Below are 13243 nucleotides of genomic sequence, written 5' to 3'. Positions count from 1 at the left end.
ATTGGGAAGTTCTTTTTCTTTTTTGTTAGATGTATTTACCCTCCTTCGTTGAAGGAGTGATCCCCACACCTGGCTGATCACCTGCTTTTATGGGCTTTTATGATTAATATAGGTACCTGGGGCTAAATGGGCTTTTATGATTAATATAGGTACCTGGACCTAAATGAGTATTCTGAACATGTCCTTTTCTTGGGTGAATCCCATCATTTGCAAGTTTGTGATTCTCTGGATTAGATGGAGGGGTAGAGTGGCTAAGAATTAGAAACTCCATCCTCCTCGTTTTGCAAATAAAGGAACTATGTGGCCCAGAGATACTGGAAAATTTGACAGAGGCTGCTGAAAACTCTGAGTTAAGCCTGGTTTCTGGACATTAGTGCAGTGCCCGGTTCTGGACTGTTTCTTCACTTATCCCTATGCACAGCACATCCCCTACCATCACTTTGCTCATTCCCACATTATTGTTTCTCCCAGCCATTCCTTCCACATGTATAGAATGCCTACTAATTGCCTATTTTCATTCCCACTTTTTTTCTTTCCCGCAGATTACTTATTTTGTAAGTGCAACTCAAGATTTATTCTTTTTATGAAACCTCCCATGACCGCAGTCTGCATTAATCATCAAGCAACCACTATTTGTAGAACAACGATGATCATGATGCAGCAGCAACCTGAGGGGAAGTTAGCTTTCGGCATGGAGCTTGCAGTCTGAAGGGGAATCCCACGGAAGACGAGTCTCACTGAACAGTATGTTGTAAATACCACAAAATTTAGTTCTGAGGTTTTCTTGAAAGCATATTTGTTTTGTTTTGTCAACTTTATTGTGACAACTTTGGAGGCAGGGACTAGGCCATTTGTCTTATCTTTACCTCTAGGACTGAAGCTCACAGTAGTGACCCCAAACCTAACAAATATTTACTGACTGACTGATTTATCAACATAGGCATCCAAATATGGTTGTGTCCACCTCCTGCCTAAAAACTTTTGGCAATACTTTCTTGACTTCAGGGTTGTTGAAAAGAGCATAACACTTTAGTTGTAGAATGAATCAGGCAGAACCAGATTTGAATGTAGGTTCTGCCAGTTTCAGGCAATTTGATCAGAGGCGCAGAATGAGCCCACCTGTCTCAGCTACCTTCTCTGTAAAAGGCGGGTAATTATTCACCTACGTTGTTCTAAATGTGAAAATGTCTGGAACTTGGCCTAGAGCAGAATAGATTTTCAAACCTGTGTTAGTGCCTTTCCTCCTCTTTTCAGGATTTAAAGCTTGTTAATAAATTCATGTAGAGTAGAGGGATTTCTGATTCAGTTAAATGGGGGTAGACAGCTGTGTTGAATGAGGCCAGGTATATTGAACATCTGTTATCTATCTATCTATCTATCTATCTATCTATCTATCTATCTACCTGTCTATCTGCATGCCAACGTTTCCCCTCTCTCCTTTTGGTTGGAACACTCCACCCTTCTTGGGAACCTTTAACTGATTCTGGAGGGGCTATCGTGTGGTTCTACCTCCCTGCCCCTGGGCAGGTATATGACCCAAGCAATGAAATCTGAATCTGTTTGAGGGATTGTCATAGACCCTGGGGTGAGAAGATCTTCTCTGGCTTCTTGAGTTTAAGGACAAGGAAAATTAGAGTCAGGGGCGCTGTTATTCTGCTGTAGAGAAAACTCACTGGACATTATTAGCATTAGTAAAGAGAGAAGCAAAATCCTAGGGTTATCTTTTAAACACCTGGATCTAAGACTATTTCTACCCATCGCCTCCAAATTGGTGAACCAATCAATTTTGTCTTGTTTTGTTTGAGGTAGTGAGTGAGGATTTAGTTGTGATCACTTATAGGCAAGAATGCTCAGTAAAAACCTGAAAGTGCAGGAAGTGTGGACATTTAAGAGTGACCAGATGAACCCCCAAGGTCTTGTAGACCTTAAAAGATAGAAATCATATAGGTTGAAAATAGGAATGATTTGGCTAATGGTAGGTAATTGTATTGCCTGAATGCATGTATCTTAGTCATTTTATCTGAACTAATAAAGATGAGAATATGGCAAATCAAATTCCTTGCACACTAAATAAAAAATTTCTAGTAAGGACATTGAGGAGTAGTCTGTCTGTTTTGTGGCAAATACCATTTAATTTATAAGATCAGTTTCTCAAATTGCATTATAATAACCATCAGCATCAACTCAGCTCTTTATACATTCATATCCTCACTGGGTCCTCTTAACAAGTTTAAGAGATAGGTATTATTCTTATCCCAATTTTAAGAATAGGAAATGCAAGTGGTTTTCCTAATGGAGACCAGCAAGTCAGTGATAGAACTAAAATTCTAACTTGAGTCTTAAGACTTTAAGTTCTTTTCCAAATCCCTTGAGAATTCTAAGCACTACCACTCCCACCCTCAAACACACACACACACACACATGCACACACGCGTGCACGCACACACACACACACACACAGACTTAAACTGGATAAGATCTTGGGTTTACTGTCAGTCATTTCATTGAGAAAGAAATTCACATTTTTAAAAAATTTTTATTTTTTTAAAGATTTTATTTTTAAGTAATCTCTACATTCAGTGTGGGGCTTGAACTTACAACCCCAAGATCAAGAGTTGCATGCTCTACCAACTGAGCTAGGCAGGGACCCCATCACATATTTTTTTTAAAAGAAAAGTATAGTCTTTTGGACTGCAATGGACCAGCTGGAGCAGAGAATGGTGGCTTTTTATGTGAAGAGTAGGGGCAAGTATATATTCAAGCTTTTTCCTCTTAAATATATACATTTCTGTTTTCTCTTGATAGCTCACAGGAATACATTCTGGTGAGATGTCAGAGCAAAACAACAATACCTTTACTTGTGATAGTAAGGCTAGTAGGCTATTCATTTAGTATTTTGTCTAGGTGAAATGTTCTTATTTATGATTTTGGAAGGTATCTCAGTGTTAACGAGCCGGTATGTAATGGAAGATCTCATGCCAGAATTTAAATCACTTATTACTTCTCAGACTCTTTGATTGCAAGGCCCTAAAATCGATTCTGGTAAAGCGCAATCTGGTACGTGTCTACTTTCTGGGCTTGCTAAATGGATGATTTCCTAATTCTTTAATCTTTGATAAAAGTCCACCACTAAAAACATTCATGTACACCACAAGAATTACTAATAAGCTTGGTTGAAGCATGCCAGGATAATTTTAGTTAACAGGTAAGTCAATATTTCTTTTACAAGTATAGTGAAATAGTGTTTACACAACTGGTGGGCTATTATGGGCTTATTTAACTTGTTTGAAAGAGTATAGAGCCCATTATTTGCCCTGCTCACTTTACATTCATGATATAATCAGGCTTATGCTGAATTTCTTAACTTCCTTTCACCAACAAAATCTAATTAATTGAGAAGGGAGGAGGATTTAAGAATAAAGATCTATTTTCTTTCAGAATTATTTATTTTGCAAGAAAGCATTAGTTCAGCTAGTTCATTACTTTGAAACAGCCTGTTATATAAAATCAAGTGGATCTGTCTTTGATATTATCCAACATAAAGAAACCTTTAAATATATCCACATGTTCACAACATGCTAAAAGAAAGGACAGTGCTATATTATTGATTCTTTAGCTCATTTTGATCCTCTTGTCTTATTTCATGTATGATAATGAACATGGTTCTACTGGTATGTGGCAGGCTTCCTGAGAACATATGTCCAATCAAACTCACATGTGAACCAGGGAGAGGTTTTCTTTTCAAATGAAGAGTAAAATAAATGAGAAAAAGATAACAAAACACTTCAAATTAAATGATCTTACTGCTTATTCACACACACTTTATTTAATTCTGCCAAATATTACCTTAGCATCTGGACAAACTCTTCCATATGCCCAATATGATGGATCCTTTCCTGGTCTTTTTAGAAGTATACTTTTTGGATTTTTAACCATCTACCATGTCCACATGCTCATATTTAAATGGCAGGGCTCAGACAGAGCATAGGCCTTACTCCAAAATGATGAGGTGCTAACAGGTTCCTCTTCCCAGAACTGCTTCCCCCAAGGCCTGTTGCTAGAGTATATACAGACCTACAACTCCTCATCTGCAATTCTGAAATCCCAAGAGCTCTGCAAAGAGAAAGGTTTTCTGAAACAAATTTGGTGGCACAATCTGAACCGAATGGATGCGAGTCTCTCTTTCTTACATTTCCTGTTACTGTTCACTCAGTTAGCTGCAGAAATATTGATGTCCTTGATTGCAGGGTGCTAGCCCGGCTTCCACTGGGAGTTTTATGTAATATATGGGGTTTAGTTTTTAAATTTAAATTTTAAATAATAAAATTTCCAAAATTCTGCATTTGGCGACCTCTGTGACCCTGACGTTTTTGGCAAAGGGATTATGGACCTATATGTATTTATATTTGGAATATTTATTTCATAAACAATTTTCAGAGGAAAAAGGAAGACAAAAAAGGCATATGAGAACCCATACCATCAAGAACAAGACTCAGAGGAGAAAGGAAGTCGCTCAGGGGAGTGAGTGGCCCTCACTGACCACGTTGTCCTTTGCAGAGTACCGGGCAGAACCTCCTGTCTCTGCTCTGGGCGAGTATTTGGGAAAAGGCTAGTAGAAAACATTCTATATATTAGGAGTTAGCTCTCTCAAACACTGGAGAATAAATAACAGTTGGTAAGCATATTTCAGAAAAGCAAAACCAGAGATGTTAGAAATAGTAAAAGGAGAAGAAATTGTAGAGCTTACCTAGAAGAGCAAATTTATGGATTTGCAGGATTTGTAGAGTAAAATAAATACAGAGAACGCTGTTTCCCCAAAATGCTTTATTTTGATAAGTCTGGTGTATTTTAATTGAGTATGCATAGTAGCATTTCACTGCAATTACAATCTCATAAAGCAGGGCAAAATATATTGCACAAACATTGTGGTTCAACTAAATGAGTCATAATAAAACAATGTCCAGATTGCTGCAATTAAAATTTACAGAAACCTTTTGTTGAGTGTTGTTAGGTTTGTGGATTAATAAAATGAGCCTGTTTGTTTTAATTTTTCTTTAATGAGGACTAACATTTTGATTTTGAGTTTCATAGATTTTTCTTCTTTTGCATAGATTTTAGATTGGTACTTGGCAGAAAGAAGTCTCACTGCACTTTCAAGAAATATCTATTTTCTAAGAGACAATCCCCTTCGTTTCCTTATTAACCTTCACTTTACTTTGTTTACAGTCTCTCTGTTTTTCCCACTCCCATTTTCTCCCTAACTTCCGGCCAGGATTGCTGGGAGTGGGCGGAATAGCATGAGGGTCATTGGTTGGGTCACCTACGAGAAGGGCAGCGGCGCAGTGTGGGTTTTGGATTCTCAGAGACGAGGGTTCAAATCTCTGTTCTGTCATTTACAACCTGTGGGACTCGGAGCAAGTTCATCTCTGAGGCCCAGTTTCTTCATCTGCAAGATGAGGACAAATAAATAGTATCTACCAAATTTGTACAACTCTTAGCAGAACGAGGGCTAATGCATTACAGAGCTTTGCATGCAGTAAGCACTTAATATATTGTAACAATAAGGGACTTTCCATGATTGGAAAGTAAGAGTTTCTGAACTCTTAAGAGTTTTCTCCTCACGAAAGTCTGTTCAACTCTATAGAGATGGTAGGATAGAAAGTGGCAAATAGGTCTTTCACTTTTTTTTTTCTTTTGCTAATGACATGAGGACTTTGAACATTTACTGTGGTTTCACATGAGAGTAGAACATATCATGAAATTTTGAGTTCACCTTGGTTAGGAATATTTGCTAGTGAAACAGTCTGAGTTACATTTAGTGTACCTGTTTTCAGTTTTAGTAAAGCCTTGGTTCCTAGTTTTAATTAGAATGTATTGAATCAAAAGCAACTCTTGCATGTGGGATAGATGCCCAGCACTGGGAATGGGGGATAAATACATATGGCACCTGCTTTCAGGTAATTTACCATTAAGTTGAGAAGACAGACATGGAAAACAGATCATTAAAATGCAAGATGTAATATCCAGGGACGAAGACAATGCAGTTAGGGTAAAAAGGAGGGGCACCTAAGTTTGCCCTGGAGAAAGGCTTCACAGACAAGGGCACCAGGAATTTGGTAAGTGAAGAGGAGCAGAAGGATATCCTTGGGAGTTGGATGGGGATAAAATGTAATCTTTAGATGATGGTTAGGGTGGTCTAGCTTAGGGTGAACGCATGTGAGGCTTGGGAGACTGGCATAAGGTAAAGCTGGAGAGATCCACCAAGGCAGGGGTATTGTGAGAGGGGGGTTGCTAAATGCCATCTTAGTAAGCTCGGGCTTGATCCTGGTGCAACCAGGGGCCCAGGCAGCTTACTGCAGGGGAATGACATCATCATATTTCATCTTCGGGAAAAGAGAATGTTAGTGTCTACACAGGGCACTGTTGGAGAAGTCAGAGATGAGTGGTAGGAGCAGGCGTTGGGAGTTACCACTGATTGGAGTATGCAGATTTGATCCGGAGGCAACAGTCAGTATATAGTAGTAGACATTGGAGGAGGCAGCGGTTAGATTTCTGGGATATTCCTGGGGCAGAATTGGTAGAACTTGATGATTGTGGTAACTCCAGGGAACAGAACAGCCGTAACATCTCTGTTTTCACTAACCTGGGAGATTGGGTAGATAGATGGTGATTGTTTACTGCAAAATACTTTTACCATTCTTGAGTCCTTATTTGTGCCGGGTGCTGGGCTAAGTGACTTAAACACATTCTTTTTCTCATTTATTCTTCTCAACCTGTAGGGTAAATATTATTACCCTCTTAAACAAATAAGGAAAATGAGGCTCAGAGAAACTAAATAACTTTCCAGAGTCACTCTGCCAATAAGTGGCAGAGATGACATTGAATTTGTGGTCTACTGGACTCTGAAGTCATGCTTCTGAGCCCTGGAAAGGGAGTGGGCTTTGAAAACAAGATCGTAAATTTAACTTTGGATATGTTGAGTTTGCAGCTGAGAAAAGTTCCCAAAATCATGCAAGGTGCTGACTATAACATGTACTTTTGCAGCTTCAAATCTTTCTTGATGTGGACTCTTTGATTTGAGCCAGACATAAATTCTTGATCACAGGCTTGATGCAATGGCCTCTCTATATTGCTTTCTCCCAATGATAGACTGGATGCAGGGCTCTAAAAACCAAAAACTCAGGAACTGTGTCGGTATCCTAATCAATTACGGTGGCAAATATTTTTGGCAAATTTTTTCTGAAGTTCTTTATTGTACTTGAGCTTTTCCAGTCACACTGTGACTGAAATTTGATGCATTTTGAAGGTATAATGTACCCCCCCCAAGATTTTTTTGATGGTACTGAGCTTTATATATTACCCTAGTAATCTGTTTTAATATTTATTTTTATAAAATGTCTTTCTTCTTAATCCTTTTTATATTGTGGGCCATAATATAGTTTCCTAAGGCATTCTATGTTTGATGAGTCAGTTACAAGAGGAGTACAAGAGGTGTACTGAAGGACCTATTCCTTAGGAGGCTTACTTGGGCAGCCGGGCGGGGAGCTCACTGAGGGGAGAAGGTGGCAGAAGGACCACTGGCTCAGTGTATATTCACTGAGCACTCTTCTGTGCCAGTATACCAACTAGAATGCAAAAATAGAGAAGTTTCCAAGCTGACTGGGAGAAAGGTGGTGCTATTTGAAAATGAGCAGATTTGGGGAAGTAGAGTCCAGATTTGGATGTGTTGAGCTTGAGTGGCCCAAGACTCAGTTGGGTATTCAGGCTGGTGCTTCAGAGAGAAGGCAGGGGTAGATGTCTTACGTTTGGGAATTCGGTTCGTGAGGTGGTCATGGTTGATACTGTCATTGAAAGATGATGGATATAAGTGTGGGAACTGATGAAATGATGGAAGAAGAGACTGTAGATAAACATCTAAACTTTGTTGAGCACTAACTACTTGTCAGGAACTGTTCTAAGCATTTTTAGATATTATCTCATTTAATCCTCCTAACAACCCAATGAGAGAGGTACTGTTAACATCCCCACTTCATAGAAACCCCCATTTCATAGTTGAAGGAACTGAGGCCCAAGATCACACAGTAGAAAGTGTTAGATCTGGGATTTGACCTTAAGCAGGCTATTGTTAGGCCCTACTTCATGCTGCTTCCCAGACAGAAGGGAAAGAGAAAATAAATCTGAGGACTAGCAACACTTAGAGGTGAAGTCAGGAAGAGGAGTTGGCAGAAACCAAGAAGGAGCGGTTCAGAGAGGACATGGGAAGGAAGCCCAGAGACGCTGTGGCCAGGATGGTGGGGAGGCCCATTGTCAGATACTATGGGCATTTTGTGTCTGTTGAAAGGTACATCATAGTTGGCATGAAGCAGATGTTAGTGGATCACTACTTCATCTACATGGTTTGAAACAAGGTTTTCTTCAGTTACTTAACCAGGAGAATATTCAGAATAAATATGGCTATAAAGCAACTAGTACCTGGTTGGTTGATAATAGTCTGTAGCTACATTTAAATCCTCCTAGTTTTTCAACATCAAGACTAATTACTAATCAATGGAAACTTGATATAAGTACACCCTCTAATAATTTTGAAAACTTGGAGGAATAATTTATTTGAGGGAAAGAAAAGTGTGAGTCATGTGTTTTGCTGAAAAGAGATGCATTTAATAATTTAGGGCACGAACAGAAAAGAAAACTACAACAGGAATTGGGTTTAGCAGAATTATGTCAAATTAAGCATATGCCTGAAGGAAAGTTACAAATGACTTCCAATTATTATTTCAGGATTTTAATGAATACATTTGTAATTCCAAAACCACCTCCCTCAAGACTATCCTCTTAATGCAATTCAGTAAGAATTTATTAGCCACTATTATGGACTCAAGTATGCTAGGCACGGAGTGCTATAAAAGGGACAATTATTTATTTGTTGAATAAATATTTATTGAGAACTTACTCTGGGCTTGGCACTGTGTTTGGCACTGAACATACAATGCAGAGTTGAACAGAAATCTGGCCTCCTAAGGCTAGTGGTCTAGTGGGAGTCACAGACAATGATTAAAAACAGACACACACAAATATTTGTTTACAAACTGACCTGAGTGTCATGAATGATCTTTTTGAGAAACAAGATTTACCAGTGAAAGAATAAAATAAAATCTCATGCAAAAATGAGCTACATTCCTTAGAATGGTTTTTATACCATTAATTTGCTTAACAGTCCTTCTCATGGACAGATGAAGTGAACACCAAACAGTAACACAATTATTATGCTTCTCAATTAGTGGTGGTACGGTTTTACTTTTTATCTCCCTTTTTTATTAGGCATGTTTTTTCTCTTTCTTTTTATTTTTCCATTGCTCATGAAGCTGTAAAATTGTGGTGGTGGCTTGTTGGTTGCAAGTTCATTCTAGCAGCAAATGGACAAAGAAAATGGAGCAAGGAATCATATTGATAAATGGGGGTGTTACACCTTAATTTTGAGGCTGCTTTGAGTGTTGTAAAAGGTGGGTGTGTTGTCTTCAGAATGGAGACAGGTAGCTATGCTGAGTAGCTGAACTGCCTTAGATACTTACTAAGTCGAAATCTTTCAAGAATAAGAACAGTGTTTTCTACAGAGTGTTAAAAAATCTTGAGTGACCACTCTAGTGCCCCTTCACCTCAGACAGTCAATTTTTTTTTAAAAGATTATATTTATTTATTCGACAGAGAGAGACACAGCGAGAGAGGGAACACAAGCAGGGGGAGGGGGGAGTGGGAGAGGGAGAAGCAGGCTTCCCGCCGAGCGGGGAGCCCGATGCAGGGCTCGATCCCAGGACCCTGGGATCATGACCCAAGCTGAAGGCAGATGCTTAACGACTGAACCACCTAGGCGCCCCTCAGACAATTTTTAATGGACACAAATGTTGACTTTTAATGTTTTGTACTGTGGATTTGTCTACATATAAGATGTCAAAAAGGTTGTATTTTTCCATGAAATTCAAAACATTTGACAACATGCTTTTATTCCATTTCCACATGCTTTTCAACCTTCACACCAAGAGCCTTGCTCATACCCCAAAACGGAACATGTGGCAAAAATCTGGCAAGTCTTCTTTCAGAGGAATAGGTGCATTAGTTACAAAGAAAAAAAAAGTGAACATCACAGACCTTGGAAATGCAGAGAAATCCAAAAGAAGGGACCACTTTGAAAAGAAAAAAAAAAAGAAACAATTTAGTTTTTTATGAAGTGTAAATGGAAAATGGAATTAATATAATTTTTAAAATTAATTTGTTTTTCCTTAGAAACTGTTGAAGTAGGTAAAATTTTTCACCAAAAGCCCGTTTAAAATGTAAAATTTTTGTTTATTTTACATAATGTGGGTAAGACAACAGAAATAATTTAAAAGGTGTATGCATAAGAGTATTAAAAAGAACATGTCCTTAATTGGTAAATGTAGAATAGTGAAAGAAAACATTTATTCTAATAATAATATTTAGTTAATGCTTCTGGCTAGTAGAACATAGAATCTTATGCCAATTTATTGGCCAGCTCTAGGATAGCTTTTTTATAAGGATCAGAATTTTTTGAAGTACTAGAGGATAATAAAAACAAAACCAAATATGAAAATCCAAAATAAATGTCGTTAATAAAGAACTTGTGAGGGAATTTCACATATCCTGTGACTTCTTTCCCTCTTGGCTATTTCACCGAGGTTCTAGGAAGAAGAAATAGATTGTTTTCATTCTGTTGAAAACTCTACTGAAAGAAGGGAAGCTGCTCCCTGACTTCTAACTTAAATTTTTGTACATATTAATTATCATTCCAAAAAGGGGCTGCTTTGCGAAAAATCACTGTTACCCCCAAAGAGAAGCAGAAACGGTAATGCTTGGAAGAAAAAGAGTAGCAGCGTATTGCTAAGGCTTAAATTCTAGTTTCATGTATAAACTAAACTTAGTGAGGTACTATAAAAGGAATGTGTTTGCCTAGTGGGTTATATATATTTATGTATGTGTATGTATACACAGACAAAATACAGACGCGGACAGACACACACCCACACCCCACACACAGACTATTGGATGCTAAAGGACCAACTGTTATGTGTGCTGTAATAGATTTTGTTTCATAAGCAAGTTTTTAAAATTTAAAACTGATCTACATAAGTGCCAAAAGCCTTAAGGCTTTAATTATATTTAGGAGGTTAATTACCATCTTTTCTTGGCCTAGGAAAACTACCCCTTCATCATTTTCACTTACTCACCCAATAGTTATTGAGTGCCTGCTAGGGCGAGATGTTGTTCTTGGTTCTGGAGACATAGCAAACAAACACAACAGACAAACATTCTCGCCCTTTACATTCCAGAGTGTTTACATTCTAGAGAGATAGACAACTGACAAATAAGATAACTAAAATATATAGGCTAGCAGGAGGTAATTAGCTAAAATGAAGCAGGGATGGGGAGCTGGGAAGTGTGTGAGCAAGGAGGGTGAATGCAGTTTTAAGGTAGAATGACCAGGGCAGGGCTTGCGGAGAGGTGACATCTGAACAACATGCTGAAGGAAGTAGAAGAGTGGGACTTGCAGACATCTGCACGGAGGACCTTTCCAGGCAGAAGTAACAAAGGCCAAGGCCCCTGAGCGGGCAGGAGCAGGCCTGCCATGATTGAGGGGCAGCAGGAGACCAGGGCAGGGAGAGTGCACCAAGAAGGGAAGGGCCATTGCAAAGACCCTGGATTTTACTCGAAGTGAGGTGCAAGCCACTGGAGGGTTTGAGCAGAGAAGCACCTTGGTGTCTTTTCCATTTAGAAGAATGATTCCGTCAGCTAGGTGGGGAATAGATGATTTATGAAGAGGGCTAAGTGAAAAGGCCAGGCTGTTGTAATCCAAGTGATGGCTTGGGCCAGTGTGGTAGCAGGGAGGTGATGACAAGTGACTGGATTAGGGGTTGGATTCTGGATATGTTCTGAGACTAGAGCTGACAGAACTTACTGATGGATTGGATGTGGGATTTGTGAGAAGGAGGGAGGAATCAAGGAAGAATGTAAGGTTTTTGACCGGAGCAACTGGACGGATTGAATTTGCCATTGATTGAGATGGGGAGGCTGTGGGAAGAAAAGGTTTGGGGGGATGGAGAAGGTTGGAATTGAACATGTTAATTTTGAGAGCATATTATATGTCTAAATGGAAATACTGAATGTGTAGTTGAATATATTATGTCTGACATTCAGAGACCCTGGGCTGGAAACTTAAAATTGATAGTAGTCAGAATATAGGAGGTATTACAAGCCATAAGACTTTTCAAGATCATTAAGGGGGTGAGTGCCGATAGAAAAGAGAAGGAGATCCACGGACTGAGCCTGAAATACTCTGAAGTCTGCCCTATAACAGGTCAACTGTTGAGGTTGGGGCACAGAAACATTTCCAGTGAAGTATAGGAAAAAGTGGTCAGCGAGGGAGGAGGAAAATCAGGAGAAAGATGTGTGCTGGGAGCCAAGAGAAGAAAACATTTCAGGTGGGAATGCGTGATTAACAGGAAAATATGTCCTAGTAGACTTACGAAGAAGAGAGAGAACTGTCTATTGGGTTCAGCATGGGGCAAGTCATTAATAATTTTTTTTTTAAAGATTTTATTTATTTATTTGACAGAGAGAGACACAGCGAGAGAGGGAACACAAGCAGGGGGAGTGGGAGAGGGAGAAGCAGGCTCCCTGCAGAGTAGGGAGCCCGATGCGGGACTCGATCCCAGGACCCTGGGATCATGACCTGAGCTGAAGGCAGTCGCTTAACCAACTGAGCCACCCAGGCGCCCAAGTCATTAATAATTTTAACAAGAGCAATTTTGACGGAGTGATGGGAACAGAGTCTACTTGGCATGATTCATTTAACCTTTTTGAAATAACAATAGAAGTAATTTAATCTGCTTGAAAATATCTGAGATAAATAGCACACTCAAAAAATATTCTCTTTGCAACAGACCAAAAACATACTTTTAAATACCGAGACAAAAAACAAGTGACTTTTATTTAGCACCTATTGATGCCAGGCACTGTGCAGAAGTGCTCAACAGGCCTGAATTTATCTGCCTTTCACAACAGATCTGTGAATTTTGTGCCATTATCTCCATTTTATGGGAGGAAATTGAAGTTTGCAAAGGTTAAGGGGTTTTTTCTAAAGTCATATAACAAGTAAGTGATGGAGCTGGGGTGTTGAAAGTATTTTCATATTTCTTTTAAGGTGAACAATTATTTGTTTCCAAGATATAACTTG

General features: G+C 39.0%; 1 long non-coding RNA gene across 1 annotated transcript in view; it reads left to right on the top strand.

Annotated features, from left to right (window-relative positions):
• Positions 1-548: 548 nt before the first annotated feature.
• LOC145721441 (uncharacterized) overlaps positions 549-13243 on the top strand; it is a 106068-nt gene continuing 93373 nt past the window's right edge. The window contains exon 1 of the long non-coding RNA XR_014145117.1: positions 549-744. This is a non-coding gene — a long non-coding RNA (uncharacterized LOC145721441). The remainder of the gene's footprint in view (positions 745-13243) is intronic.

Source organism: Leptonychotes weddellii, chromosome 5 (genome assembly GCF_054177405.1).
Source record: "Leptonychotes weddellii isolate Sample4059 chromosome 5, ASM5417740v2, whole genome shotgun sequence".
In the NCBI taxonomy this organism is placed as follows: domain Eukaryota; kingdom Metazoa; phylum Chordata; class Mammalia; order Carnivora; family Phocidae; genus Leptonychotes; species Leptonychotes weddellii.
The sequence above is the reverse complement of the archived record's forward strand: the minus strand, read 5'-3'. Positions and strand labels throughout refer to the sequence as shown.